Below are 5100 nucleotides of genomic sequence, written 5' to 3'. Positions count from 1 at the left end.
CATACGCTATCTTTTCCTTTGAACCCGGCGTAAACTCGGGGCCGTTGCTGGGAGGATAAACTGTCCACCCAGCCAACCTAACGGGACATCATGGGGTATAGGGAGTTCAAAGCCTAGTTTAATACAAAGGTCATTCAATCTGCTGTTCAGTGGTGACTTCACATGCAAACAATCATTTTTACACATTATCTGTAACAATTGACCTAAATTTGGTATAATACAATTCACATATAGCACCGCGTGTACCCTTCCTGGGGCCCCAAGGAATTGTAGCACATAGTGTATGGGCGAATTGTTATTTGGATCTTATGGATCCAGCGGTCGTCTGGACTGGACAGGGTCACGGTCGGGGTCACCAGCTGATGGGCCGTGACTGACCTGTCACTCTTGGTTCAATGAACCCTAAAGTCCAGTTTATAGACGACATACACAGAAATTACCGTTCACATGCGCAAGGCATCTTTATTGATAAACAAGGGAAACTCCCTCTATATTATGTGAATACAAGAACAGCAAATTAATGATATTAAAACAATACGACCTGATATATCACGAAGGCAATTCGCTCCACATCTAGGTCTGCATGCAAACAAGCGTTCGATTGAGCGCTTGGAGAATTCTAAGGTTCTTATCTTTAGCATTCAGTATATCAAAAACAGTGGATGGCACGTTCAGCCTTCTAATTGGAGTACAGCTTCTGTGCTCCACACTCTATAAAGTAACGGTTGACGGCCCAAGGTTCCACAATGGACCATCAGAACGCGAAGGTGGAAGCCCTCGCTTCGGTGAGTTTGTCGATTGCTTTTTAAGAGCTCTAAGTTCACATGGATGACAGTTTATTCCCGCGGCACTATTTTATAGTTATTTCATACCTTTTAATATTAAGTGAAAAGCACTGTAAACATCGGTACATACTCTGTAAACATCGGTTAAACTTGGTAGAACTTGGCATTTGTTTTAGAACATCAATCTTCTAGTATTCAGATTTACGTTTCATGGCTGACCAGAGTATTCCAGACTTCGCTTGCAATGGCCACGTGGCGTGAGTTAACTTTCTGTGGTGGAGGAATGATGTTCAGCATATCCTCAAAGGGATACCAATGGAGATCATCCCTCAACGGCCAGAAAAAGCTTTTTATCGCCCACTCTGTGAATACATTTCACCTGGCAGTGGGTCTCATTTAACCTGACACCGTCAAATGGAAGAAGCTTGCGACACACATTTGTTTCACAGCCTACTTCCATCTGAGACTCCGTAAGCAGAATCGATGACAGAGAGGTTTTTCTTTTTTTCAAGCTACTAGGCAGGTGATTGGATGATCCCGCCCCTAGCAGCCGCTGATTGGTTCGAATACGCAGCGTTGCGGTTGCGGGCAGCTTTACTCCTCACTGGCAGGTGAGTCAGTAGGATACAACAGCAGTGACAACACACACACACACACACACACACACACACACACACACACACACACACACACACACACACACACACACACACACACACACACACACACACACACACACACAGTGTTTAACTTTTTATATGGAGTTTATTTCAATAATTGAATTGTATTTAATTCATAACTATATTATTTATCATACATTAACCCAGTTATTTAAAACACATGGGAGTTTTTATAACGAAGTTCAACAGAGAGACTGAACGAACTGTCACTCATAACATTCCTCTCCCATCAACCAATTTCCCTATTCGGCTCTGTTCCAATCAGATCAGTTCAGCTCTTGACAGTGTCCCTTTAAAACATGCCTCCTCCTTCCCTAACTCTCTCATGCTATCTGTTCAGATCATGCTCTCTGTCCAGGCAAACACACACTCACACAGAGAGCTCAGCTCACTATTTCACTAGCTTTTCTCAAACAAGCTAAACATCAATCTTTTCATGACTAGGCTTCAACCAGCACAAGCCTGGTCCTGCAGCTTTTCAACTTGCAGCTTCACTTCTCCTGGATGCACCGATGGCTACCTCGCCTGCGTTGGCCCTTTATGCTTCCAACAGATACAGCGGTACGGTTGTTACTGCTTTTTACTAATTAGAATATTTCAACTACAGCTAACCATGGTTGCTACAATGTTACTGCTACATCTAATTCCATGATCGTTAACACTACTGCTTCAATTCATGCTTGGCAACTTGTTACTAGTGCTGTTTCTCCTGTGCTACTAGGCTATGCTAAGTTTAGCCACCAGCTTAACTGTGTCCCAGTAGGTGTTGGTAGCCTCTATACTTCTCAGATTTGCTTCTCCATGTAGCTTGTCAAAATTACATCAGTACTTTATTCTTAGGTATGTAAAGGGCACAACACATTCGTTCAGAGTACATCTTTTCTCTTAAGCAAGCAACAAGTAGGTGTGCTCTGCTCTGTTGCATATACACACATAGCCAGCAAGTGGCAGATCGATAGCTTTTCTCAATCATTGTTAGGGTGAGTTAAGTTAAGAACTGGTGCTTCTGTCAATGAAGGATTTTGCGCCACTCCTTTTGTTCACTAGGCTACTTCAGCAAACACCAGCCTGGTTCTGCAGCTTAATGGCTGCCTTATTCCAAGCTTGTTCCATCAGTGATAGTGCAACTGCTATCATGAATGCTATTAATGTTGCTAAAAATGCTGGCTGCTGCTTCAGCTAATGCTACTAACATTATAACTTCAGCTAATTTTACTGCTGCTAACATGACAACTATGCTATATCAACTGCTGCTACCATGACTTAAATGCTAACTGCATTGCTGCTACAGCTTCGGCTAGCTACTTTACTCAGTCTGCTGCTATAATGAAGGTAATCCTTACATCTGCTACTTAATTTCAAATGCTGCTCCTGAGGTTAATCATAATGAGTAAGCAAACGCTAGCTGCATAGCTACTAAAGCTCCAGATGATGCTACTTTTACTCAGTCTGCTGCTTAATGACTGTAAACTTTACAACTATTCTACTTGACAACTATTATGCTAATGCTATGCTTCAACTTCTACCATGGACCATGACTGCTATTAATGGCAGCTAATGCTACTTCTACTCAAGCTACTGCTAACATGACTGCTAATCATTACAGCTAATGCTACTTTTACGCAGCATGCCTCCATCATGACTGCCAAACAATACAGCTATATGCTATTTCAACTGCTGCTACCATGAGGTTAGTCATGAGTCTGCTGCTTATGCTGACCACTTGCACTACAGCTTCAGCTAATGCTACAACCGTGGCTACCATGAGGTTAGTCATGAGTTTGTTAACACTAGTTGACTGCAATGCTACTATAGTTTCAACGCTACTACAGTGAGTTAGTCATGATGATGCTAAAGCTGCTTTACTAAATCTGCTGCCATCAACACGATGGTCATCATTATGCTTAAGTTGCTGGACTAAATCGATGCCATCAACATGATGGACATGATAGTGCTAAAGCTGCTATCTAAATCCGCTGCCATCAACACGATGGTTATTTCATTCTAAAGCTGACTGTTACTACTGCTATAGATATTGCTACTCGCTCTGCAACTGCTGCAACATGACTGATCGTAATTATGCTAATGCTGCTGACTACATTGCTGCAAGAATGCAAGTCGTACTTTAACTGCATCATGATGGTCACGATCATGCAATTTCTGTTAACTGCATTGCTGCTGCTGCTACAGATAATACTATCTGCTTTGTGCTTCTTTTCCATGTCTAGCTAGCTGCATGGTGATCAGTGGGAAATGAACGCTGTTCATCATCGACGCTGGGAAGGTTGGGTTTGCAGCCGGCCTCGTCTGTTTCAACAATGCAGACTCAGTGGTATGCATGCCGATATTTAAACTTAAGCTGCCATCGCATCGGTATTTCAATTTGGCATTGTTGCTTGGAAATCACATTTCCTATGCTACTTTGACGTTGCTTCACCAAGCAGCAGGATATTCACAGCGCACACCACTGCCAAGCTCATGTAAACACATCGGTGTAACATTGGTGTTTCACTCAATCTGCACACCTTGAACTGTTATCTTTGACACTGTTGCATAGAGAAGCCTGTTGACTCCTGTTTCTATGCTCCAGAAACCTCGGCTAATGATGATGCATCTGTTCACAGATGCAGCTCCCGAGTCCCTCTACAGGTTTTTGGGGGGGGGGTTTCCCAAGGGGAATGGTTTGCTGCCAGTTGGCCACAATTATTGCACCAAATTTTACGTCAGCTTTGCTATAGCCGTATGTCCCAAAGAAAAGAAAAAAGAAAAAGCGCATTCTGTAGTCTTCCGGGTGCTAGCTGGTCTCACTAGCGTTTGGCTTTCACATAATCAAGAAACATAGCGTTCATTTAAACCATTCCCCCTGGCCTGCCCTGTTGAGACCTAACACTCATTTGTCTCCAGGTTTCACAAGGTCTGATTGCAAGAGCAAAGGCGCTCTCCATTACAAAGGTCCATGTCCCTCATCAATCGGCCTACCTTGTGATCGCTTCCCAAGCTTTATACAAGTTGAAGGGAAGATGGTGATCTTCTGCTTTCATTGCTAGATACCGTAAGACCAGATGCTTGCCATCTGCCCAAAAGACTATCGCTTGTCTATCGGTTCTCATTACAATGACTGGTGGTTGTGTCAGGTGGTTGGGTGTTCTGCGCATTCATTCAATTATCTCCTTCACCTTCCTTATCTAATTCTCTAGGCTCTTTAGTTGGCAGTGTTCATCCATTTGCCATTGTCGGAAAGATGCTTTTCATCGCGTAAATGTTTCATTCACCCGTAGTACTTCTAGATCAGTACACATTACTTTCACTGATTTTGTCAGGTGTTGTTTCTTTCTGCACAGCCTTCAGTAATTCTGCTGTATTCTCTTACCCTTTCTCACATCTGGATATTCCCTCTTTGTAACATCTGAGTGTCTAGCTATTCAATGTCCTAATAACTACCGGCTCACCTCAGGGCTTGCATCTATCTGCTGATCACAGCGGTTTCACTCAATTCGTGTTAGTAGCTTTCCTCTTGCCTTTCCCAAGACTTTCTCTGTAGAGTTGCTTTATGCGCATAATTCATTTTGTCCAACCCTCTACCGTAAGGATGCATTGAGTGCAAGCAAAGCTCCAGTGTTAATTGACAAGACTAA

Source organism: Gymnoscopelus microlampas (assembly GCF_963454915.1).
Source record: "Gymnoscopelus microlampas genome assembly, chromosome: 19".
Lineage (NCBI taxonomy): Eukaryota > Metazoa > Chordata > Actinopteri > Myctophiformes > Myctophidae > Gymnoscopelus > Gymnoscopelus microlampas.
Note: the sequence above shows the minus strand (reverse complement) of the source record.